We start from the raw sequence: 27,816 nt of genomic DNA, 5'->3' as shown, positions 1-27,816 counted from the left end.
GGGTTTGATCCATCACCGTTCTTTAGCCCACTCTGCCACCCCAGTTCAGACATGGCCATATGCAAATCAGTCTGACCCTGTGCCTCATAGGAACAGTCCAGCCCGAACTGCCAAACCATGCCTTCCCTGGACCGGAAACAAGCTTCCTAGGACCGGTTTCTGGCATTTCAGCCGTCTTCAGCCAGGCTTGCTTGAATCCAGTGGCAAAGTGAGCAAGGGACTCACGTCTGAGCATACCCCTGCCAACTTATGGCGAACAAAGCGGTACAAAAGGGGGTGGTGATGGACGGAGCATCAGAACCAATCAAACACTCACACCCAGTCAACAGATCTCATAATGCTAGAGTCACCTTCGACATGTTCCACAAAGCTTTAACACCCAGAGTTCAATCAAAAGCAGTTTAGATGAGGGGCGGACCATTAAAAAAATCTCAAAGGATGTGCTAAGTTTTAACCTAAAATATATCATATCTGACCCCAACACTGAAGATTTAACTCTACGAAAAGTTTCCAAACACCCCTTCCAGAAGATGGCAGATGCCCAACCACTAATCAAGTAACAATCAATGAAAGTCAAACACTCTGTACCATGGCACATCCAGGATCTCATTAACAGCAAGTGTGCCATCAGACCAGAGAAAAAGAAGAGGCACACAACTAGGGAAGACAACTTAGCAACAGTGAAAGTCTCCTTTCCATATATAGTCTGCTCATTGCAAAGGACAAGAATGCCTAAAACAAAATCGTCACCTCTGAAATCTTCAACATCATGCAAGCATCATGTAACCTGTAAGTAAGCCAACTTTCATCCACCCAAAAGAAAAGAGCACAACAACTAATCCCTATCTAAAGATTGACAACACATCAACAAACCAAATGCAAAGGACATCACCACAACAGTCCCTGCAAGCATCTCACCCAATTGAACTCATTTCACCACCCGTTCCCCTGATGGCATGACTAAACTTCTATCCCTGAACACTATGTTATACACAGATGATACTTTTTTATCACCATCTGTGAAGGATATCTTTGAAAATGCCCTATCACTTCTACTGAACATTGTCAATACATCACTAGTCCAGGACATCTCTCTGGTCACCCTCAAGGTTGGTCAGATCCTGCCTCTGATGAAGAACCTCAACTTGAAACCGGGTGAACTTGCAAAATTCCCAGTGTTCACTCACCCACCATTAATTGGGATGATGATTGCGAAGATCATTGCCATCCAGCCTTAAGAGAGCGTCCTGTGGCATGAAGCGCTACTAAGTTTCGATACTTGGGCATAAACATCTATCACTCAAATGTGGATATGCTTGCCAGGAACGTAATGAAGGCTGTATTTTCCTTATGCATGTAGTTTGCGTTCTGGTGCTCCCCCCCCACTAACAGTACTGGGGCGGGTGGTACTCGCTAAAATTATATTGCTAACACAGTTGCTCTACTACTTCACAAACCTGCCCGTCCCAGGTCCTAACAGCCCGTTTCACACCTTGAATGCCATACTAGGCGACCCTATCTAAGTTAATGGCTGATGAAGAGTCCCCCTAGCAAAGCTAAAGGTACCAACGGAGCTGGGTAGACTTGGTGCACCAGACTTCGAGTACTATTATATGGCTGCACAGCTCAAATTGCCATTCTGTTTTCTTGCAGGCCGGCACCTCCTTGAAGAGGGCCATGCAAACAATGGAGCCGTGCAGAAGCTCATCACAGAGCCTCACAACAGCTACGCCAAGGCCCTGAAAGTCACATCCTCCTTAACGCCCTACATGCCAGAAATGCCACTGCGATGCACACACAGTTTTTGTCAAGTTACACTGGGCAAAGTGGGAAGGTCCTGGGAAAATGCTGGGATCATGTGCCTAGGCTGCCTATTTCAAGATGCTAAACTGATTTATTGATGGAGCAGTTTGGCCTACTAGTGGGCCAGTTCCTAAACCACAGACATCTTCTAGCTAAAGTATTGCACATCTAGAATATAACCAACACAGCAACGCCTATACACCGCCTGACTCAAGCTTTATATTCTTGTTATCTCTGGGTAACAATGGATCACCTGGTTGGTCCAGTTCGGGCCATTCCACACCACACACAACCCCCACATCCCACTTCTAGGCACAGTGAGAGACTAACCTGGGACATCCCTCCATGAGGAAGGAATGGGGCAGGGCCCTATCCCTCCCTCATAATATTTTCTGGAACACCAGATATATATACCTCATAATATATTACATTGGGCATATCTCACCCCAGGTCGACTTAGCAGAATGTACACAACAGCCAACTCAACTTGCTAGGTCAGTCGCATCACACAGGCAGCCTTAAAACAGATGTTTTGGGATTGCCTGAATGCCCAGACAGAGGCGGTTCCTGCATTTGACATTGGGGCATTGCCCCACTCATATTTTGCCCCCTGATCCCCCTTTTATGTGCACATATTTTATTACGTTTTTGAAATATTTTTTTTAACACTTTGCTTGCATTCCTTCCTTATTTTCATGCGCCGCGGCAGTCGGTCTTCAGCCGTGGGCATCAGCGGCTGTGACCTGGGTGGGGTTTCAATGATATTGACACCACACAGCAGTGGTATGGAGCAAGCACAGGGCACCTAGGCCCAAAGTGCACATCTTGGATTTCCAACCTACCGTCCTCTGGCCAGTCAGACATGCACACTAGAGGCCTCTCTTCACCTGCACATTATGGACTGGAGGTTGACGAAAGCCGCAACCCCTGGTCTCCCAATGAGCAGCGAGTATGCCCCCTCCAGCCGATCCTGGCGCAGCTCTAATGCTGTAGCAGAGTCTGGATTGGCAGGGAGACACAGTAAGTGTGCGTTTGTTTTTCCATTACCTTCAGTTTGTGCGTACAACTTTGGACATGGGCGGTGTCACTGCGCGGCTGTTGTGAGGGAGCACATGAGTCTCAAGAGGAGATTGAATTTCACTGCGGGACCGACAGAGTAATCCACGAGGAGGTTGAGGCAATCGGAGTCGGTTAAGTCCACTAGCTTAATATGACCATTCCCCGTGATCCAAACCAGAAATCCGCTGCTCTTTCCATACCCTGTTCATGCTGAACAGTACCTGTACACCATATCATGTTAGAATGCACTGTGTATTCTAAGTTTTCACATGCTTTTTCTTTCTTGCTTTACCAGCAGTATAGTGTATTTACTGTAGTGTAGACTGCCTCCTGCACTCCCAGGGCGCGGAATTCATCAAGAGCTTCTCGACGCTCCCCGTCAGCCCCGCACCGGAACCTGTGCCATGAGTCATCACCAGGAGAGGGAGCTGGATGTGTTTATTGTGCGTGACACGGCTGCACCTCCTGAGACTGTCAGACATGCCAGAGCCAAAAATAAACATACTATAGACAGGTGCCTACCATTTAGTGAAGATTTCAGCCTTAAAGATGGAACGTACAAATCTGTGCAACCTCTTTAGTCCCCATGTGAATACATCAGAGCTCCCTCGCTCACCTCTCTGTAAGCTAACACCACGGTAGTGCCCATGTCGATCGACCAGAGCCAGTGAATCTGAATGCGCGTTTAAAACGTTTTCCAAAAACTCCTTTCATGAATGCTTTTAAATCAGAATTTTAAAGGATTATTAACTATTCAGAATATGGTTCCCCCACTAAATGGAACACCTGTATATATATCTGACTAAGTCTTATCAACAATTTATTCTTGCCCAGAAATTCAAAGAAGCGTCCTTTAGTTTTTTTTAGGTCTCGCTTAGCGATGCAGCGCATGCACTGCTCGCCTTGGCGATATCTATTGTTGTCGGTTTGTCGGCGGAAGGTGGACAGGACATGTGCACGCGTGCAGAGGACAGGAGTTGTGCACGAGTACGCACATCTCGTGTCCGCGCTCGCGGCAATCGTGCAGAAAACGCATATGGCGCACTTTCACTCTCACGGCAACAGCTTGTACAGGAGTTGTGCACGCGTACGCATATCTCCTGTCCGCGCTTGCGGCGTTTGAGAAGAACGCTTTCTCTCTCTCAACGCATCAGGAATGCAGCACATCAAGGAACAGCGGATAGATATTAATTGGTATTGGACTCCAGGTATCCTTAGTGTTTCAGCGATGGGTATAGCGAGCTAGATTTATTATACTGGAATGCTCAAGTCTACTATTAACTGCTGTTCATTAGCTGCACCTCTAATCACCTCACAAGGAGGCCCCATGTCCGGTCCAACTCACACACAGGACGTCTTTACCTCGGGCAGTCCCTCTGTCTGTTAAGGGGATCAGTGCGCTCACACCTCGCAAGCCCTCTCTTGCCTCACCTCCAGAGCGGTTCTCACTGAGTGTCTGATGTGTAGGAGCATGGCAGCATCAGGGTCTGAATCTGAATCACTCTCCCTTGCCCCGCTCGAAACCATTGATGCATCTCAAGTCCATGTTGAGTTGCGGGGCTGCAGAAATAAATTCAGAGCGGGCGATCCTCGTTCCGTCCCAGGCGAGGCTCTACCTCCGGCCCACTCTAGCACTCTGTGACTGTAGGGTCTCTCTGCAACCTCACCTGCAGGGATTCTCGAGTCCGCCTCCTGTTGCCGCAAATTTGAAGGCACTCACCTCCCCAGTCGGAGCACTTGTATTACAAGCAGGCGCTAATCTGCGTTTGAGGGCTCCTCGTTGCTCTTCGGTGCTAGAGTCTCTGGCAGCGCAGGCACGAGCCTGCCGGACCCGGAGCAACACAGAGAGGTGGGCAGAGGTACTCTAGGTCATACGGGGCTCAGTCACTGGTCTCTTCGTCTTCTGTTAGGTGGCTTACCAGTGGGGCACGTTCAAGTCCGAAGCTCATCTCTTCTTAGGTCCTTCCAGTTCCTTTTGTCTCTGGTGGCCACCGCCATTTTGTCTCCGGGCCCCGGCAGCCTATTTCACTCTCCAAGCCACAATATTGCTCCGATATTAGGGCCCCCGGTGCGCAGTATGAAGCTCGTCCAGGGAGTGCCACTGGAGCAGTCTAGTTGATCGTGTAGTGACAGGATGGCACGGGGTTAGGGTCGACCTAGCGGAACTCCGAGCAACGCTGCTTACTTCATCGGCATCAGGCCACGCCCCTCCTCGCAGCCTATCAGCATAGCGGGCAGGGGGGCTTTATTCAAAATTATAACTCGACCCAATTTGTTTTAGGCCCTACAGAACTACCCCTACGAACTGTCAAATCCTTTTTCCGAACACTACACGTGGCGATAACATAATTCATATGGGCTGCCAAGCAACCTTGAATATTCTACAGGAAGTGTGTCTTATCCCCATTTGATGGTGGTGTGGGTCTAGCGGATGTCCAGGTATATTATCTGCACGAGACAAATTTGATTGGCTCTTCTCAGACAGCGGCACCCTATGGTGGTGTTGTAGCTAGAATACATAGAGCAGCACAACCTTCTACGTTTACTTTACACACACATGCACATAGACCTCCCTCGGACTACTACAGGGACCCTGGTTTGCTGGCACCTACCCCATCGATAGATTAAATGGGATAGAATCTCCGCTATGGGAGCACTCTTTGTTAGAACAAATAGCCAAACTAGCCAGCTTTAAAACATTGTATTTCATAGTTATCTCTAGGTTGGGAAACATTTGGGAAGGGAGGCACATCTGGTCCTTTTCACATCTATTGGAGGCTTATAACATGCATCTTACAGAATTTTACAAATACCTGCTACTGCGACACGAACTGGATGCCCACGGGGACACCTTTCTTAATCTCCTTGCACACAACTCACTAGAGGCTCATGTAATGCCAGCAGCCACAGGGAGCAAAGGTATCTCAAGACTCTACTGCACACTGGTCGCCTCATACTCCCAATCCTTTAACGACCTTGTGTGTATGGTGAATGTAGGATGTTGGCCCTATAGACGACGCCGACTGGACAGAGGCAGAAATGGCTCTGAGATTGTTGCCGATCTGTACATGGTTATGTCTCATCCAGCTAAAATACCTGCATAAGGTCTCCTATATCCCCTCGAGGCTTGGCAAAAATACTTGAAATGCTATAGGTTTCACATTTGCGAGAGTTAAGCCGTTAGCATTTACAATGCCAATAGCTCAAACTCTGGTAAATGCGAGACCTATTGCATTGCAAATGCTTGTTTTCTTGCTAGTTATCATATGTTCTGCTCTGTCTCCGGTGATTTATGCTTCCTTCAGTCGGTTATCAGATGTTCTGCTCTCACGTGGCCACAACTTTCTGGATCGCTTGTGAATACTAATGATTGATTTCACAGCAAGGCAATAAAAGTTAGCTTGTTCAACTGTTGCCATTGAATCCCTCTGCTACTGTGTTATGTCCCTAACGGAGGAGGGTGTCCAGTGTTACTGGTGCGTCAAATGTTAGGACTATAATATAAATTCTATATGCTTTTGGTTTGAACTTAGGGCTTTAATTGGCTTAGAAAGTTAGACCGCTCAAATTAACTCCTATTTCCCTATCATAATCCACTTCTTATCGTTTTTGGATTCCGGAGTTGCCTAGAATGCCAATCCGACAGGTTAATGAAACATCCTTGCTGCAGGCAGTAAGCACCTACAGCCAAATCCAAGAGGCAAATAGGTTCTTCCCAATAGCAGCTTATTACTTGGCCCAGTCCTGCATGCCATCAGCACGGTCCAGGTGAAAACAATTGTCAATGGTCAACTGAAACATGCACGCTGGAAACCATATTAGCACTGGCCAAACTGTTTAAACTTTTCTCAATTTTGCTTGAAAATGCACCATTTGCCCAGTCTTTTTTCACAATTTGCTCAGGGGAGAACCCAGCCAAGCCCCTTTTATGACAGTCCGGCTCACTCGCAATGATTGCTCACCAACACTCCTCCTGAACCTTTACATGCCGCCACTTTGAAATGTCATTAGCCGCCACTGTGCTCAGACCTTCTGGAATACAGTTTGCATCACTCTCACAGCAACAATGGGCCATCCTGACCTGCACAAACTAGAATGCTGCCTACTTGGACATCCGAGACAACGGGAGCCACAACAAAATTTCTCGACCGGGCCTTCTTCACTGCCCCGCGCCCAATTATGATGCGTTGGAAAGCTCCCAAATTAGCGGTACTGACATTCTCATGGTTAACAATGCCCTTCTGATCTCAGACATTTCCAAACCATGGCTTCTTGTCCTGCTTGCATTCTGTCTACCATTCAACCCCATAAAACACAGAGCCATACTCAACTCTAGCATTCTGAATCTGTTTTGCAGTGGTTCACCTATTATGCGAAAACCAAAGCCCAACTAGTCAGACAGTCTCATCCAGGTTAGAAATCGTTTCCATCCCCTGTGGCAACCCCCAGGGCTTTTTCCCCAACTCCAGAGTGGTCTTCAAACTATTTACCAAGTCCCTGGGTGTCATTGTTTCCTGCAGGATATCATTATTCACCAATACATGGATGACACTGAGTTGTATGTAAAATATCATTGGACCATATTATTGACCACCACCATTCAAGAATAAATGAGCAAATCCTTCCTCAAGCCAAATCCTATTAAGACAGAGTTTGTCATCAACAACAAGAGCAGAAAGAATGTGTTCAGAGATAAATCTTCATGGTTTCACCCCACGACTCATTGGCATCACACAGTCTGAGAACGTCCACATTGAAATCAATATCAGGTCTACACCACACACAAGACAAAAACCACCTGCCAACAGCTGACCCTGTTGATCAAGATGAAGACAATCCTACCAGATGCTGATTTTAGAATGGCTGAACTGGCACTAATTTGATCCTACTCACAACTGAGGAGGGACAGGAGATTACGCCTCCCCTCACTCTCACAAAAGATCAACTCAAATCACAATTCAAGAAGGACTCTTTAAAAATAAATAGGCTAATAAACAAGGTGCCTACCAAAAATTCATGTGTCCATCGGTAACGAAACTGGTGCTCATGTAAAGCGCTCTGATACCCGATGTCTCGGGTCTAGTTCATGCTATATAAAACTCAAAAAAAAAAAATAATAGGATAAATACACACAGGGGAGACCCTATGGACTACACCCTCCCAAAATACATTTTAGGGGGAAGACCCAAGTAGTTTTTCTGATTGCCCTCTCCCACTCGAGAGTGGCATGCTACATCATAGGGCTCGCTGACACATCCTGAAGTTATCCAATGTTCAGGGTGGAGCGCTATTTTTTACACATAAATAATTTTATATGTGTTTGAAACACAGTGGTTTTGAACCTGGGATCCCTTAATGCAGAAAACAAATCAAGTTAAAACTGCCTAGGAGGATACCCGCCTATAACTTTATTATGGGTCCCTCGTGGCAGGATTAAAAATACGAATAAGGTAAATCATCGCGCCGACTCCAGCAGCTGAGGCCAGCCCCGGTGCCCCAGGAGGAGGTGCCACCTGGTGAGTGGGGATGGGACTGGGGATAGGCTGTCATGTCGGGCAGCGGTGCAGGAGGTCATCGCCCAGGCTTCTCTCCCCCCTCTGTATTCTGTGCTGTGGTGTGCCTGGGCCTGTCTGGACAGCCGTCATCGAGACACCGCCTGCGCCTGGGGGCAAGGCCGGTCCGGGAGCAATGGATTTGCCTAGTGGAGCGGGGTAGGTGCCGTTTGGCTGCGCACTCCGGGCAGCAGGCTCCCCGAATAATCCCACCGCCATCCTTCTGCCCCCGACCTGTGCCTACCCCGACCTCTGTGCTGGGCGTGCTTGGGGCCAGGTGGCCTTGAAGCCTTGGAGGCTGTGCTGTGGGGGTGAAGTGCAGATCCTCGGGCGCCCGCTGGGGTAATCAGTCAGGACTGCCCATCCCCCCTGCTCCTGTGGTCACCCACGAGCGGTGAGCAACGGGCCCGGCCCGGTCTTGCCTGCATCACCTAGCCCGGGGAAGGGCCTAGTTTTCAAGCCCCTGACCTGGTCCTCGTAGGGCCCTTTCTCCTTTCTTCGGCTGCCATTTCGGGCGGCGGCGTGGGGTTCGGCCGGTGCGCTCCCAGTGCTCCCCCGTTTCCTGGAGTGGCTTCTCCTGGGCGCACTCCTCGGATTGACTGACTCATCCTTCCAAGGGTGCCCTCTCGGCAGAGGTGGACTCTCTGCACCCCGTCGCTCCCAGCAGATGAGGCTGAGGTGGTGGGCCCCCAGTCATTGCTTCCCACACTGGGGGGCTTCACCGGGAACCGGAGTGGCTGAAACCACCCCCATCTGCCTCTCATACAGTGGCCTTCCACCCTGCTTTACGGCCCTTGATCCTGGAGGGGTCGCCCACTCTCATTTGGGGCGTTCTGACTATCCTTGGGCCCATCCGTCCAGCACCTGGAGCTGTTGCTGGGGAGGGACCTGGCATCGACCATGGGGAGAGACAAGGCCTCTAAATCCACGACCGCCCCTACGCAAACGAAGATGGACCGGTTCACCACTTCAGAGCATGATCCCCCCGGACAGACTGATGGGGCCCCCACTTCCGGGCAAAGACTTAGCAACCATCCTACAGGCAATCAGCGCTTCGCAGGCTTCGGTGGAAGGGAAGATCGGTGAGGTCAAGGTGGATGTGTCCCTTCTTCGGCAAGACCTCCACAATGCCACGGCCCGAATAGCAGAGGCTGAGTCTCGCCTCTCGACAGCGGAGGACGATATCCTTCAATTGAAAGAACAGGTGGCCAATTTGCGCTCACACACCAAGGAGCTGCATCGACGTGCGGAGGATGCGGAGATCCGAGCACACCGCAACAACCTCCGAATAGCAGGGTTCCCTGAGGGGGTCAAGACGAACCAGGTATCCACCTTCATCAAGGCTTGGTTCACGTCATGGATGCCCAAGGGCGCCCTCTCCGCATGGTTCGTAGTGGAGAGAGCGCATCGGTCCCTCGCACCAAAACCGCCACCCGGGGCCCCATCTTGCCCTATCATACTAAAGATTCTTAACTTCAAGGACCGGGATGCCATTCTGCGCGAGGCACGTTCTCAAGGACCCCTCAAGTTCCAGAACCACACCATCATGATATTCCCTGATTATACCAAGGAAGTGCAACACCAGCGCCGCTCCTGTACCGACGTTAAAAAGAAATTGTGAAACTTGGCCCTGCAATACCAACTCCAATTCCCAGCATGCCTCCGTGTCATTTTCCAGGGCAAAACCCAGTTTTTTGACTCGCCCCAGGCGGCCTGGACTTGGTTGATGGAGGAACGTCCCCTCCGACAGCGGCGAAACCTGTCCCCCATGCCATCGGGCTCTCAGTCCGCATGGCCTCGGTCACCTGGGCACCAGCGCCGGAGGCGCACACACTCTCGCAGGAGGTGCCAGTCCCAGCCAGCAACACCTAGATCATTGAGCCTGGCTGCCCATGGAATCCGGGACTCTTCAAGCCCAGTGTGCTCTCCTCCCTGCCTCAGACACCACTCCACTGGCGGACCATCTATGTCTCCTCCGTCACCGGCTCAATGGGGCTCACGACGGCGGATTCGGATCTTTTCCGCAGCCCAACCCTTTAAGGACCCGGCGGGCACCGCCTGATGCAGTCTCTATGGGGACATGCTCCAACGTCTGTAGGGGTTCGAAAACACGGCAGACTCATTGCTCTATTTCATTGTCTTTCTGCCGAGACATTACACATCCGCCTAAATGGAGTGGTCCTCCACGCAACCCAACCCAAGCGTTCTAGTTTGGTTCTTGTTTTCACTGGTGGGCCAACAGATGCTTCTGTTCTCGAAGTTTAGAGTGGGGGGAGGGGGAGGGTTTGGGATTGTTTTTTACTAAGGTTGTTGTTTCTTATTGTGTTGTTGCACCAGCTATCATGAGACACTCTGCGATTTTCCCTCATGTGGTATACATGGCATCTTCACACGCACCCGTTCACACAGGCGCGACTCTCCGCGCGTACTTACGACTCTCTGTGGTGCCGCTCACCGCTTCTCCGACCACCAACCGTCATGACTGACACACTCGCTCCGAGGGCCTCCCTTCACGTTCTGTCCTGGAATGTTAACGACCTCTTAGACCATCTTAAACGAATGGCTGTTCTACGTTATGCGCAGCGCCTTGGCATAGAGTTGCTCCTGCTTCAAGAGACACACTTGTTGAGTAACCACTGCCCTTTCCTAGCGCGCTATGGGTACGACGAGTGTGTCACCCTGGCTTCGCCCGGGGCTCCCGTGGGGTGGCTATCCTGTTGAAGCACACCCTTCCCTTTGTGCTTACCCAAGTAATTCATGACTCCAGGGAATGTCAATAACCCTCTGTGGCTCGCAGTGTGGTAATCCCCTCAACCTCGTTTCCATTTACTCGCCCCCTTCGATGCTCGCGGCGACCCTGAAACACGCCACCACCCTGCTGACCACTGTGCCCCTGGGTCCCACCATTATCGGGGGTGATTTCAATGCGGTTTCCTCCCCACATCTGGACACGAAAGGCCCCCAGTCTACCACTAGACTTGCGCTAGCGAAACAATGAACAAATTGGTCTGAGTCTTTGGGCCTCTGTAATGCATGACGTACCTGGCACCCTCACACCAAACAATTCACTCACATCTCTGCTGCACACCATACACAGGCGTGCATAGATGTTCCTTCGACTGACTGCATCACGATTCAAGATGTCCGTATCCTCCCCAGGAGTATCTCCGACCATTCTCCGGTGCTTCTTAGCACGGGGGCCCCCCCCATCGGCATGTCCGACATGGAGGATGAATGCTTGGTTCCTTCAAGATAAAGAATTTAAAAAGGTGGTGGGAATGGAGCTTAAGTAATACTTCCTGACCAATGATGGGTCGGTGTCCTCTCCAGGTACCCTGTGGGAGGCGGGCAAGGCCACCATCCGGGGCTTTGCCAAGGGTCAACTCAAGCATCAGCGACAGGTGCAGCTGCAGAAGATCACCTCGCGGGAGGCACAGGCATTGCGCATCGAGCGTTCCCCCCCTACTGCTGATGACACTTCCCGAGAGCGACAACTCGCTCATCTTCGGGTGGATATCAGGTAGCTTTCATTAGATGCCGCCAAGCTCCTCTGGAGATCCTCAGTAGCAAGAATATATGGCTGGGGTGACAAGACCGGCACGATTCTCCATAGACTAGCCACGTACCCTAGGGTGAACTGCATTATCCCCGAAATAGTGGACCTGGACGGGTCGGCACACCGATCCCCGGTGGCAATGGCTCGCACCTTCGCTCCTACTACCGTCAGCTCTATGCGGAAACAACCACGGTATTGTCACTCTCTGCCCTACTAGAAAAGGGAGGCGCTTGCCTTCCCCAGCTGGGTTCGACCGCGCAGGCGGATTTGGACCGCCCTATCAACTGTGAGGAAACTGGCGACGCCATAACCCTTACCTGGTTGGGCAAGTCCCCTGGTGCTGACAGCCTCCCCCAGGAATACTTTGCTCTGTACCGTGAGACTCTCGTCCCTCGCCTCGCAGACCTGTTCGAAGAAGCTTTTGAGAAAGGTTCTTTCCCACCCGAGACGGATATGGCCACCATCGTGGTTATCCCAAAATCTCAGCCGCCATCTCGTCGTTGCGCAGACTACCATCCCATCTCTCTTATAAATACGGAGGTTAAACTCTATGCCACAATTCTCGTCCAGCGGTTGAAACCCTACCTGTCTACTTTGGTTCACCCTGACCAGTGCGAATTCATGCCCACGTGTGGAACTCAACACTGTCTCCGGAGGATGCATTTCGCTTGGCTCACCGTCACTTGCTCACCCCCTATTTGGCGATCCTCCTTGTAGATTTTGAGAAGGCCTTCAATTCGGTGGATTGGAGGTATCTAGACGACGTGCTGACCACGATGGGTTTTGGCCCTCACTTCCGAGGTCTGGTACGCGTCCTGTATGCCCAGCCCCAGGCGCGAGTCTTAGTCAATGGGGTCTTGTCAGAAGCCTTCTCCATTCAAAGGGGAACGAGACAGGGGTGCCCCCTTTTGCCCCTACTCTTTGCTCTGGCGATGGAGCCCCTGGCAACCCTGGTGCAGTCCGAGGGCCGCGTTCGAGGATGGGAGTGGCCCAAAATGGAGGCGGACAAGATTGCTCTCTACGCGGACGATGTCCTAATTTTTTTAGCTGATCCCGCTCAGTCGGGCCCTGAGTGCCTCCAGATCTTGCAGTCCTTTGGGCAGGCCTCCGGCCTCCGGCTGAATCCCGATAAGTCGGTCTTAGTCCCCCTACACTTGTCTAGAGACTTCTATGGCTGGCAATCCACAATACCGATTTGGCGTCAGTCCTTCAAATACTTAGGGATCTGGGTTGTCCTTCTACCTGAACTAAGCTGGTCCCTCAATGTTACCCCGCTGGTAAAGAAAGCCAAGGCAGACCTTCAGAATTGGCAGACATTACCTCTGAATCCCCTGGGGAGAGTTGGCCTGTTTAAAATGATGATTCTCCCCAGGTTCTTATACGTCCTCCAAAACATCCCCTTTTGTTTTCCGAGGGCTTGGTTTCGGGAACTGGACAGTATGTCCACCAAGTTCCTCTGGGGGTGGGGGGGAGAGCACGTCTGGCCCTGACCCTATGCCGGATTCCCTCATTCAATGGGCGCATCGGGATGACACACTTATACCTGTACTATTTGCCTACGTGCTTACTAAGTATACATGCCTAGTTTAATGGGGGATGGTCTGACCCTACCTACAGGCTTGAATTGAGCGAACTAGGTTTGCCCAAAATCCAGTCAATGATGTACGGGGACTCCATTCCGTCCATCTTACCAGATGTAACGCGCTCCGTGCTATTGGCCTGGCGGGCAGCTCTGCGTCATACTCAATGGTCATAGAAATTGACTCAGTGCACACCTCTCTGGCATGGCTCTTGTCTAAGAGAGGTCAGTGGGCTACAGGGATTTAGATCATGGGACCTTATAGGAATCTCGCAATTGGGGGATGTGTGGGCGAGCGTTCATATGCGCTCCTTCCAAGACCTCCAGACCCGATACTCCCTGCAACCCACACACTTTTACAAATATTTGCAACTGCGACATGCCCTCCACGTACATATATCGGATGACACAAGGATCTCAGAGTACAGCCCTCCCGAAGCGCAGACTATGTTGGGTGACCTGGGGAAGGGGGGTATTTCCCGCATTTACCGGATGCTGGTTAACAACACCCCGACCTCACTGGATCGGCTTACAAGCCAATGTGAAGAATGGGTGGATGCTCTAGATGAGGAGGATTGACGTGATGCTCTCATGGCACCCAAGACGGTCACTGCATCAGCAAAACTCCGCTTGATCCAACTATACTATTTGCACGTCGCCTACCTCACACCAGTACGCCTCCACCGGGCTGGCTTTTACCCGAGTGTTTCCTGCAAGAGGTGCGGCCATGACTCAGCTGATCTTTTCCACATGGTATGGGCATGTCCACATTTGGCACGGTTCTGGGGGGACATCGACAAAGAGCTTACAGAAATCGTGGGGTGAGAAGTCCCTCATGACCCATGACATTTTCTTCTAGGGATTACGGATGGGCTGGATGGGTCCAGGAATGAAAAATTATTTCTCAATACGGCAATGGTAGTGGACAAGCGAGACATAGCTGCATCCTGGAAGTGTCCAAATCCTCCTTGCTCTGGGAGGTGGCGGAGGGGGGTGGACTGGTGTGCCACACAAGAAAAAAACATGTACAAAGCACGAGGTTGTCCAAAGAAGTATCGCAGGGTGTAGGGCAAATGGTTGGGTACCATGGAGTAGTCAATGTTATGTGTGCAACGGATATATATCTATTTGTATCTTAAGGGGTTGGACATTATGGATTGATCATGTATTTGGCTGTGAATTGTTATCCTCAGTGTCCAAGACTGATTTGCTGGTGTTGTTTTTTGTCAAAACAATAAAATTGATTTAAAAAAAAAAAATCTGATAAATGGGTATATGTAAGAACCTATGACTCTATTACCCCGTCTGCTTGTACCGACATGTTTCAGCCTATTATGTCGCCCAGAAGGGTCGAAGGCCTTCCTCAGGCTACAGATCCCTTTCTTATAAGTTGACACTTACTCCTAGTGAATCATTCTCTGTAAATTATGATTTTGTCTATGGCCATACTTTCTCTTTTTAGACAGTTTTGTAGACACACATTGTGTGGCGTACCCAAAAACAGATAACAAAAATCAAAGTTTTATTGCTCTACCCCCTTAGCCAAACATTTTAATATTACATAATTCATGCAAATCAAAAGATTCATTTTGAGTCAATACTCTGAGCTCTTTTTTCTACAATTCTTCTACAGGCACCACACCCAGTGGTAATTCGATACTCTATAGTTGGTAAATGTGTCAGATAGAAAATAAGAAATATGCTTCATTTTCATTAAAAGTACAAAGTAGGGGGGCGTGACCAGCCAAGATGGCCGAGCGGACCTAATCCGCCGAGGCTCTGTGGCAAAATATCGGAAAACCTCACACAATTGAGCACACTTGAGGGAAATTATGCCCTACGGTTATTGATAAGACCCCAGAGACACTGGGAAAAACAGAAAGCAGCCTGGGAGGAGCAACTGAGGAACGGATGGCAATAGAATCACAATGGGCCCTCAAGGCCCATGAATAACGAGACGGCCTCGGTGCAGGGAAAGGCGGTAGAGAGATAAAGACGGCGTAACATCAGCACCTGAGAGCCCTCTAACTGACATCAGCGAAGTGAAGAAAGAAGCGACGAGTGTGGAGGGGCACCCCCTCCAATCCGCCCGGGTATAGTCTCAGACCAGATGGACGCGTAAGTGAAGCAGACGCAACACTGGAGTGAAGCGCTGGCTCTGCGTGACTCTGGGAACAGACAGGCATCAGCACTGAGGCCGTAGAGGTAATTGACCTACCGGCAGATAGACGTAGCTGCAATGAAGTGGGAGAGCCCCCAGCCCTTGGCTGGCCCCCACGAAGACGTGTAGCTGCTGGCGGCTGACCCCAAGATTGCGGCCAGGTGAGACGCAAGCACGACGGCAGACATTCAAGAGCCGGTGAGTCGGTTAGAGAAGAGCAAGGTATACCACCAGCACAAATAAATACGGGGGCTCCACCGGGCTCCACATATTTTTTGCCAGCACTAACTCGTGGATCCCCCATCCAGGGTGCCTGATTTTAACGTGGTGCCTGTCTGGACGATCAGGAGTCAGACCCAGAAGTAATCTAACTGGTGAATGTAGCATACGGGGGCCTGTGGAGGGTTACAGCCAATTGCAGATGGATAGAGGTGGAAAGGACTGTAAACAACTGGATACCCTAATAGAGCAGCAACAGCCTATGCCAAATCACATGCAATGGGAGAGAAGGGATCCGAGCGGGAGCGACCAGGCCACTGAGACCTATTAGGATATCCAGCCAGATCAGAGCACACGACCTAGCACTGGTCGCCCCAGAGCCCGGGAACGAAGTCCTCCTGGAAAGTAAGGGGACACTGCAACCAGTATAAATCAAGGGAAACAATCACAGTGATGCACAGAAGCCCCAAACACATCAAATATCTCACAGAGCCAAGACTGGGTGGAGGCCTCTGAGGCGCGGACTGCGCATTACCATGGCGACCAGAACACACGAGGAGGGTCCAGCCTACGACCCGGCCTGCCCTACTCCGGGGGGGATTCCCAGCAGGTACCGCAGACTCTATGCCACCCAAAAAGACCCAGATGAATAGAGTCTCTTGCTACTTCTCACCCACGGAGACGAGAGGGACGACTTCGGAAGGACGAAAGGAGGGAGAAATAGCCCTCACTAAAGAAAACCTGCTGGCCTCATTGAGAGACTTTAAGAAAGAGCTTCGAGAAGAAATCAAAGCAGACATGGCAGGTTCCTTGGAGGCCTTGTGCTCCGACATCCAGGGCAAACTCAAATCCCTGCAGCAGGATATTGACTCAGTAGGCACCTGCACATTAGACGTGGAATCGAAGATGCAAGAGCTGGAACGCAAAGAGGAGGAGGTGGAAAACACGCCGAAAATGCTTCAGGAGCAATTGCATGCCAATATCATAAAATGGGAAGACCTAGCTAACAGGTCCCGGAGGGATAATGTATGACTACGGAATCTGGAGGAAGGAGTGAAAGGAATGGTCTTAGAGGCATTTATCCTAGGCCTGTTTGCAGAGGTACTTAGCCCTGGAGGTATGACAATAAAAATAGATAGAGTCCACAGGGTGGGTCCTCCAATACCTGGAGGAAATAGACGACAGAGGGACATCCTGGACAAGCTACACTCCTTCAAGATGAGGGAGGCAATTATCCAGGGGGCAAGATCAAAGGAGAAGGTAACCTTTCAGGGCTTCACATTTTCCCTATTCCAAGATATGGCCCCAGCGACACTGGCACGCAGGCAACAACTTTGTCCAGTCACAGAAAAACTGCGAAAAGGATCACATAAAATACAGATGGACATACCCATTCAGAGTTGCTTTTTAACTGCAAAATAAACATTGTCACTTCACTTCCTATGCAGAAGCAGCCGAGCTCCTCGGCCTGCCACCCCTCGGGGAAATGGGCAATGAAAGGGCCTCCCGCGAAATAGGAGGGAAATCCGGGGCGGACAGCGGTGGCAAACGCAGGAAAGATCAAAGACACAAAAGAGAAATTTACTTGGTGCAACATTCGGTTGGCACATGGCGTAAACAAAAAGGCGAATACTGAACATATATTGAAGGAACGCTCTTAAAGGTTTAGGCCCGCCCAACAAGAAAGGCCAAGAGGCTGGGACACTACTAGGTGCTACAGAAGTCTTGATGTCTAGGAGGTGTAATAAAAGTCAGGTACAGGGGAGACAAAGGAGTAATGGAAATTGAGAGGGGACACCTATCCACGAACTCTCCTGAAGCCATCTGGTAGTAAGTGACTTGAATATAATATCTTAAAGCTCGCCATAAGCGGTTATGGACCAATACGGTCACAATAAGGGTACTACAATGTACATTCTTGGGATAAGTTGCAAGCTGTTGGGTCAAGTTGACCCTCAATGTTCTGTTTTAAATTGTATTTGTTGTTTTAACTACAGGTGCACTGGGACTATCCTTTATCCAAGAGGCACACATAGAGGGGAGGGGGGGCTAGTGAATGGACAATGGGGGACCTGGGTAGGGAAGACCACCAAAGGACCAGGCAGGTAGGAGCACCCCTGAAGCTAAACAATATTAGCTAAGTTAAAATGGTGCTCACATTATTTACGTGGAATGTGAAGGGGCTTAATTCCCCCTCCAAACATCAAAAGCTTTGGAAATAACTCCTAGATCAAAGGCACGATGTCATAGCATTACAGGAAATGCATATAAAAAGAGCAGAGGAACAGTGACTGTGACACAAGGCTTATCCCCTTGCTTATCGCTCATCAGCAACAACTAAACACAACAGGGTGACTCTACTTTTCCACAGCTCCCTGAAGTTTCAGACAGAAGGAAGTAAATCGGACTAAGAGGGTAGGATAATCATGGTCAAGGGGCACCTAAACAGACGCCTATATACGTTTGCCTCCATCTACACACCCAACACCAACCAAGCCACATTCCTATCTACCATCTTATCTTTGCTGGCGGGGTTTGCGGAGGGGGACATTTTCCTGCTGGGAGACTTTAACCTGACATGGGACGCAGGCCTTGATAGCACTCAGCCCCACAGGGCAGCATCAAGCAGGTTTAGCAAAGCCTTGTAAAAGGAGTTCTCATCTTTAAACCTAATAGATTTATGGCGCATGCTGCACCCAACACCTTCTTTTCTCACACACATAGGTCTTACTCTAGAATTGACCATATTTTTGTGAACAAAAACCTGACCCCCACACTTCAGTCTGCCTCCATACATCCCATCACTATTTTTGACCAAGCCCCAACAACACTGACACTAGCATGGGACGCTGCACCCCCAAAATACAAACTCTGGCTTTTTCCAGTAGCTATCACAAGGGATCGCCTACTGCGCGACAAATTGCTCAATTCTATTAAGTACTATTTCCTTTTAAATGATACTAAGAACACTTTCCACAGTATCAACTGGGATGCCTTTTAGGCAACACTCAGGGCCAGTGTATAGCACTTAACACAGAGTTGCATAGATGAAGGACCCAGGAGAGATTATAGTTAGAGACAGAATTGAAAAAGTCGGAACAGGAACATAAGAAGCATCCTATTCTGAGCTTACAAAGAAAAGTTACGGCCCTTAGGGGCAAACTGAATGCCATACACAACAAGGCAAAACTCGCACTCCTACGATTGAAACGCTCAACCTACAAAAAAGGAAATAAGGTAGGAGCTCATTTAGCGAAACAGTTAAGGCTCAAAAGGGAAAGAGATCATATAGGGACATAAAGTTATCGGGGGTCATGGCGACAACAGAACCTGAAAAAGTGCACGCCTTTGGTCAGTCCTACGACAACCTGTACAAAACAGTTAGCTATGGACAAACAGAGCAGACATGCTACTTGGAGGGGGAGGGGTGGGTGGAATTACAGAAGATGTCAGCACTGCAGAATGAATCACTGGGGGAACCAGTAAGTGCAGAAGAGGTAAGCAAAGCTATAGCAATCTAAAATTGCATAAATCACCGGGCCGCAACGGGCTGATGGCCCAGTTTTATAAAACGTTTGGGTCTGAAATAATCCCACAATTAGTGAATCTTTACAACTCATTCGCGGAGTCAGGGACAGTGACCACTTCCATGGGGGAAGCCCTCATTTCTGTATTGCCCAAGCTAGGGAAAGGTCTTCACAGTTGCAGCTCCTATCGCTCGATCGGGCTCCTCAACTTGGACGCCAATATTTACACAAAAATAATAGCTAGCAGATTAGAATCTCTAGTGCCAGAACTTATCCACTCAGACCAATCAGGCTTCATTCAAGGCAAGCAGACCCACAACAACCTGCAGAGGGTCTTTCATTTGATAGAAAAGGCAAAGAAAAAATCAATCCCAGCAGTCCTTGTGGTGCTTGAAATCGATAAGGCCTTTGATCGCGTGGACTGGCCTTTTTTGTTTCTGACCTTGAGGAAGTATGGTTTCTGTGATAGATTCTTAGCCATGGTAACAGCTAACTATGGATGTCCTAGTGCCAGGGTCGTGGACAACGGGGTGAGCTTAGCAAGATTCCACTTGGGAAGGGGTACATGCTAGGGATGTCCCCTATCGCCACTAGCATAGCTGTGAAAATACGCATGACACCTGAGATACAGGGTATCACATTTGGAGGGGATGAACACAAGATCTCTGTCTTTGCGGATGACATGCTACTATCCATAATGGCCCCTGAATCCTCACTTACAGTAGTAATAGAGGAGCTGAGGCGCTTCGAACACGTGGCGGGCTTTCGGGTTAATCTATCAAAATCATACCTGTTGAACCTTACACTGGCTGGTGGCCTCCACTCCCTTCCAGTGGGCCAAAAAGGACATCACATACTTAGGCATAAAGATCACCCCTAGACTACAGGATACTTTTAAATCGAACTATCCCCCTCGTAATCTGAAGATGGATCTTCAAAGATGGGCTCCCATGTACCTCTCATGGATAGGCCGATTTTCAGGTGACCAATATGATGGTGCTGCCTAGAATCTTATACCTCTTCCAGGGTCTCCCGATTGAGATGGAGCAGGGGATCTTAGCCACATTGAACTCCATGATCACCCGCTTTATATGGCAGGGACAGAGGGCAAGGCTCTCATACTACCAACTCCGTTTACCCAAAAACAGAGGAGGTTTAGCATTACCAGACATATATCTCTACTACCAAGCAGCCCTATTACGAGTGATTATGGACTGATTGTCCCGGGAATCTGACAAACATTGGCTGCACATGGATAGAGCAGTGACGGGGAGATGTATATGGGACTTAATGTGGAAACCCAAGGTAGATCTTCCCCCTAATGTATATCTCAGCAGTGCACTAAAACTCTATTGAAGGTAGGGGATGACATACATAGGACTTCTGCTCTGGCCACTTTTTGTCATCCCCCTTTATGCCCATACACTATAACCCAGCGTTCCCTTCCACAAAGACACCAGGCCCCTTCGACGTCTGGAGGGAGGGGGGCTGTCGCAAAATCTCAGATCTATTCCATAATTGGGAAATCCTTACTTTCAAACACTGCGAAAGGGAGTTTAACTTACCAGCCACTGAACACTTCCATTATACTCAACTTAGACACTGGGTCCTCCACCAGGGAGTGAAAGAAGCAGAAACTAGAGAGCTTACACTAATAGAGAGGTTAGAAAAGTTAGAACATGGCTCTAAAGGTACAATCTCGCACCTCTATAAGATACTCCAAGCTACATTATATACTATTCGGTGAGACACAGATCTCTTTGGGAGCAAATCTTGGGGGAGAACGTCACAGACAATCAATGGGACAAACTATATACAGATATACACAAATTCAACCAATCAATGGGGATGCGGCAGGCCCGCTATAAAATACTGTTTGATTGGTACCTATACCCAACGGAGGGCGAAGCGCCTTTTCCTGAGTCCTCAGATTTATGCTGGAGAGGCTGTGGGCTCCAGGGGGATTTTAGACATATATGGTTGGAATGCCCTGCGATTAGGCCTTTTTGGACTGAGATTCTAGCCCAGATCAAAGATATATTGGGATACACCATACCCTCCGACTTAGGGTCGACATTATAAGGCCTCAGGTCAGACATCCCAAGCGCCAAACAATCAGTGGTAGGTCTATTTTATGCCTCTGTTTCGTGGCAGCGAAAATGGCAGTGGCGTGGAAACAGAAAGAAGCACCCTCATTGACCCAATGGCATTCACGCTTTTGGCAAGCCCTCACTATGGAGAGAATGGCAAGTGTACTAGCATATTTGTTCAAGAACTTAGAATATACCCAGGGACCATTGGTGGAATATTTAGTACAAGATCGCCCCCTTTTTGCATGTCCCACACACATTCGGGCATTCCATCTTTTTCAGTTCTAGACACGACGAGGGGATGAGGGAAGGTTCAGGATGGAGAATCGAGGAGATAACTTTCGGGGTACGCATAACAACTCAGACATCCCAACCACACAAAGTACCTTAGTGATAGCCCTCTGCACCCTTTAGCTTTAGGGGGGAGAGAGGGGGAGGGAAAGGGGAGTTGGGAGGGGATTCTTTTTTTTCTTTTCGGAACTTACTTGAACGTCATGTACGATTGAACCATAGTGCTACTTCACCATCAACTCCGAGTATGAAGAAGATAACCTTCCCCGACAGAGGAAACTGTATTATTCTATAGACTTCCACAGTATGGACCAAGGGAAGTGGATGGGAATGCACTATGTAACGATATGCTTTTTAAAATCTTTAATAAAAACACTGTTGACAAAAGGACTAAGTATAATGTTGGGGATACACAAGCAACATTTTGTAATGTCCACCTTCTTCTTACCCAAGTTTCATTGTTTGCAGTCCGAACCCGGGGATATAGAGGGTACATTGCCCTGTAGTCACACACTATCAAAATAAATAACTGAAAGTGGAACGCTTGTTTGGAAACCAATAACAGTCAGCAATAATGAAAACAGCAACCCTTTCTACGAGCACAGATACTGTATTCATATCCAGCTCTTTTCTTTGTAAGTAGATAATGACATACAGTGTCAAAAAGTGCAAGTATAATAATCAATCAGTTTGGCAATATGTATGCGCTATGCAAAATTATTCCTTAACAGTAAGGCAAACTGCCCAGTTCTTACGGATTCCTCAATGTTCTGAAGAGGACACATTCCACCCGCCGTGTAATGTAACTGACCTATCCCCAGCTCCTGTAAAATCAATGGCGATTACTGATCTCATTAACTAACCGACTTACTCAAGATGCAATGTCGCCCACTCTGCCACTCTTCTTCCTCCATCAGACAAGTGTGGAGTGGAAGGAGCCTACAGGACCATCATATTGGAAGGTTAGATAGACCTGACAGTCAAACCCTCCTTTTAGGGGGTCCACTACCAGATGGCTGCCGCAGAAATTGAGATTCGAACAGACGACATGATAAAAGCTCCATTCCGGAGAATAGGACCTGAGTTAGAATTGGGGTCCCTGGAAAAAGGCTGCCAGTTTAATCTTTATTATTATCAAACAGGTTTTAGGTGGACACTTTGGGGCTCGTTATGATGGCGGGCAGACATCAGTCCGCCCGCCATCATAACGGTGATGGGACCACCTGCCAGACGTACAGCGGTACCGGCATCCCAATTAGGATGCGCCCGCCAAACTGGTGGGCGCATCCTGGCCTTTTCACATTGTGGACGGTGCTGCTGGCTGCAGCACCGTCCGCAATGTGAAAATGCCACGATGTGCATATCCATGCACAACGTGGCAGAGACCACGCGGGGCCTGCCACCTTGTGCATGGAAATGTAGGGGGGTACCCCCCCTGTGCACCCCCCCACATAGAGGGGGCCCGCAACAGGCCCAAAAAGCAAGCCAGTCTCCGCCTGTCTTTTTGCGGCGAGATATCCGGCGCAAAAAGAAAGCGGAAGGGCTCATCCTAATCACTACGGCGGTGCCTGCGCGGTACCACCGCAATGATGCCCTGGTTCTGGGTTCCGCAAGGCGGGCGGAAAAGGACCGCCATGCGGGACAATGGCGGACAGACTTTCCGTCCGCCGCGGAACCAATGTGATTCCCATTTGCCGTCCTAATTTGGCGGTGGGTGAATGACATTGTGATGGCGGGAAGATTGTCACCACCGGCCCACCATCATAATGAGCCGCTAATAGTACCCCCAGAAGTCTTTAACACACCTTACAAGATGGCCGCCAAAAGGATCATTACGACTATGAGCAGAGTCTATGATCGCGGTCAGTGCAATCTTTATAGCATTAACAATAAGGTCTGAGATGGACACTAACAGTAATACCAGAAGGCTTCAATAGACCTTATAAAATGACTGCCGGAAGGATCATTACAACTAAGAGCAGAGTCGATCGCGATGGATCACGTGATTCTACTGCGAGGGGACGGAAAGGATATCTACTTCCGCGCCCCATCAACACTTGGCCGACGGAGGGAGAACAGTGGTAGAATGGGCGACATTGCACCATGCCGAAGTAAGTCGGGTTCTATACAATATTTAACATGATCATTAACCATCCTTGATATTACAGGAGCTGGGGACAGGTCAGCTACTTTACACAGCGGGTAGAACGTGTCCCCTTAGAACATTGAGGAATCCGTTAGAAGTGGGCAGGTTGCCTTATTGTTGAAAAACAGTTTTGAAGGGCGCATACATATTATCGAACTGACCGGTTATTATACTTGCTCATATGCAGTTTATTGACACTGTATGTCATTGTCTACTTACAAAGAAGAGAGTTGGATATGAATACAGTAACTGTGATCGTAGAAAGGGTTGTTGTTTTCGTTTTTGGGGTCTGTTATTGGTTCCCAAACAAGGGTTACACTTTACTTTCTTATTTATTTTAATAGTGTGTGACTACAGGGCAATATCCCCACTCTATCCACAGGTCCGGACTGCAAACAATAAAACTTGGGTAAGGAGAAGGTAGACGGTACAATATTTTGCTTAAGTATTCCCCAACATTATGGTTTGTTCATTGGATTAAAATGAAGCACATTTATTCTTTTCTATCATACACATTTACCAACTATAAGGTATCGAATTAACACTCGTGTAGTGCCTGGAGAGAGTTGTAGAAAAAAGAGCACAGAACAATGATTCTAAAACTTTTTTGGATTTGCATGAATTATGGTATCATGTAATAGTAAAATGTTTGGCTAAGGGGGTAGACCAATATAACTTTGATTTTTGTTATTTGTTTTAGGTACGCCACACAATGTGTGTCTACAAAACTGTCTAAAAAAAGGAAAGTATGGCCATAAACACACTCCTAATTAATATAGAGTGATTCACTAGGCGTAAGTGTCAACTTATTAGAAATTGATCTCTATCTTGAGGAAGCCCTTCGACCTTTATGAATTAATTTTATCCTATCTTGATGATGGTAATGCCCTGTTGGCCATTGTCCTGGATCCCCATTGAACACAGCTGAAGGACTGCTATGTCCGAAACACATTAGGCTGATGGACTTTTAAGGCAATTGAAGTTTGTGCTTGTGCTGTGTTCCAAATAAAAGTAAGCCTTTTGGGAGTGCGTTTTCGTCGAGGGCACCTCTTTCTTTGCATACATACATACATATATACATACATTCAAAAATTGAAGGTGTGTACAATAAATTTAGTTGTGGACCCTTCATGGCTGTATAACAGGAAACTTGAAGTGATAGAATTCAACCAAAGAGCAGTTTAATAAAAGCCAGCAGGAGGGCCCCCACATGTACCAACGAAGATGGTTCCATGGCTTTCCTTTAATTAATGGAATTTTATTGCAAATTCATTTCTTTCAAAGACTTTCCCTGCAAGGCATCCAGTGAAGAATGTGTGCAATTTGTGTGGGATATTGAATGCAGTCGACCCCTCGACTGACAAAAGTGTGAGGTTTTGATAGACCCTGCCTTACAGGTTTTTGGTCAATCTTTATTATTCACCATCATCACACAGTACTTAATGCATACAAACAATTTTCTCTCAGTAGCATGACTGGGGTGAGAACATCATAGATGGTGATGATGATTCAATGATTTAGAATTGAAGAGCCAATGCTACCCCAGGTACATTAGAGCTCTAACCCAGAAGAATAAAGTAAATGAAGTAAGAAATGCTGTAATGTGAAAAAGAGGAAGCTTTGCAAGTGGGTTAAAAAGGTTAAGCTTATTGGGCTTGTGCAAAAAGAAAAGGAGAGACAGTTGCAACCTTTAGGGCAAGAAATGAAAAGGTCCGGCCACCCATAGCAGCTTTATGATACTTGGGGCCTGTAGCAACATATAGAAAGAGGAACATAGGGCTCACCTTGGTTCATAAGGAATCAGCTTCGGTAAGCGTTACTTAAGGCAGAGGCACTGAATAGCTTTGTGACCGAAAATGAGAGTCTTAAACACACATCCTAGGCAGCCATGGCATTTGCTAGCTGATACTGGAGAGAGAATGTGGCCTAACGGCTAGGGCGGTCGACCTCAGAGCTGGGGAACCGGGTTTGAGTCTCAGGGATGCTCAACATCTTGTGATTCTGGGTAAATCACTTAAGTTCCCCGTGCCGAACAAAAATGAATGTGTCCATCTGTAACGCAATTGGTGCTCATGTAAAGTGATCTGATACCTTCGAGTCTAGTTTGCGCTATATAAAACTCCACACAAAAAAAAGAAAAAAAATATGAAAATGCCAACATACATTCCTTTAGTAACTGCATTGAAATATTTCATATTGTAGCGTGACCATCAGCTCCTCACTAATGTATTGATAACTACTGTAATGGTAAAACGTCTGTACAAGCTGGAAAGATTGCTTAATGATTTAGGCTACCCTAAACATCTCGTTGTTTAACTTACAGTCACAGGTTCAAATCCTGCCATTGCCAACTTGGCTAATAAAGTTAATGCAATTGAAGGGGGTATACGATCTTCAAGTAATAAAGAGTCTTGATCCACAAGCCCACAAATTCACAGGACACATGCTATACAATTATGAGGACACATCAAAATATGACAGGAGACAACTATTCTTTGCCGGACAATATGTCCTCTTTCGTCCAGGAATGTTTTCGCAATTACTATTACCACTCGGGATGCTCCCTTTTTATAGACAACATCTGGAATGAATTTAGAACACTTTGGTAGTATGTATACTCAATGAATTATGGTGGAGATATTTTCCATAATAATAGTTTTGCATTTATATCGACATTAACATGAAACACGAAAATGTACTGATTGTGCATAATTAACTTTAGATTGACTATAGCAAATGAAGGCTGTATTTTGAAACGGCTAACATCTGGCCGCCATCTTGCTTTAGATCATATCGATGTGCTCTGGATTTGGCGTTTCTGCGCACTTTTCGCACTGCTGATCAGTGGTAAAGTGCAGGCGCTCCCTGTGCCAATTGTGTTATGGATTGGTGTTTCTTCGATTGGATATTTGATCTACTTGTTAGTCCCTAGTAAAGTGCACTGAGTGTGCCAGGGCCTGTGAATCAATTGAAACTCGTGGGCCTGCAGCACTGATTGTGCCACCCACTTGAGTAGCCCTGAAAAGGTACCTCAGACCTGCCATTGCAGAGTCTGCGCGCAGTTTGTAACTGCCATGATGACTTGACCAGTGCACACACTTGCCAGTCCCTAACCTTCCCTTTTCTTACATGTCAGGCACCCCTAAGGTAGGCCCAAGGTACCCCTGTGGGCAGGGTGCAGTGTATGTGAAAGGTAGGACATGCCCTGGTGTGTGTGGCATGTCCTGATAGTGAATAACACCCAATTTCGTTTTTCACTATTGCAAGGCTATCTGTTCTCATAGGCCAGAATGGGCAGTTTGATTATAACATCTAATAATCCTATACTGACCCAGGGAACAAGGTAGAAATTCGAGTTTAGTATGCCTGAACTCAGAATGTTAAAATGCATCTTTTAGTGAAGGTGATTTTTACATTCTGTGTTTGAAAATACAATTTTTAGAAAGTAAGTATTTTCTTGCTCAGTCATCCTGTGTGCCTCTGCTGGAATGTGGATTGCCTGTCTGGGTTTCAGATGACAGAAGGCTGGGGAGCAGGAGGGCTCCAGATAGTCTAGGTAGGGTCAGGAAAGGGCTGAATAGACCTGGGCTGTAATGGGGGGAAGGGGAGGTGATTTCCTTGCACCTCAAAGGGCCTGGTCTGCCTCTGACAATGCCGTCTCCACCTCCTGCTAGGAAGTCGCACCAGAGAAGGCAGAACTGGTTCTGGCTGGGCACAGACACCCTCTGCCTAGAGAATCAAAGGATTTTTGGATACAAATACTGGGGCCCAGACCCATGAACTTTAGAACTCATCTGGATCAAGAAGACTGCCAAGAAGAAGAGCTGTAGAAG

At 48.2% G+C, this 27,816-nt stretch overlaps 1 protein-coding gene across 4 annotated transcripts in view; it reads right to left on the bottom strand.

Annotated features, from left to right (window-relative positions):
- NOX3 (NADPH oxidase 3) overlaps nt 1-27,816 on the bottom strand; it is a 777,582-nt gene that overhangs the window by 152,124 nt on the left and 597,642 nt on the right. The window lies entirely within an intron of this gene.

The sequence above is a fragment of the Triturus cristatus genome, chromosome 6 (genome assembly GCF_964204655.1).
Source record: "Triturus cristatus chromosome 6, aTriCri1.1, whole genome shotgun sequence".
NCBI classification, from domain to species: Eukaryota; Metazoa; Chordata; class Amphibia; order Caudata; family Salamandridae; genus Triturus; species Triturus cristatus.
The sequence above is the reverse complement of the archived record's forward strand: the minus strand, read 5'-3'. Positions and strand labels throughout refer to the sequence as shown.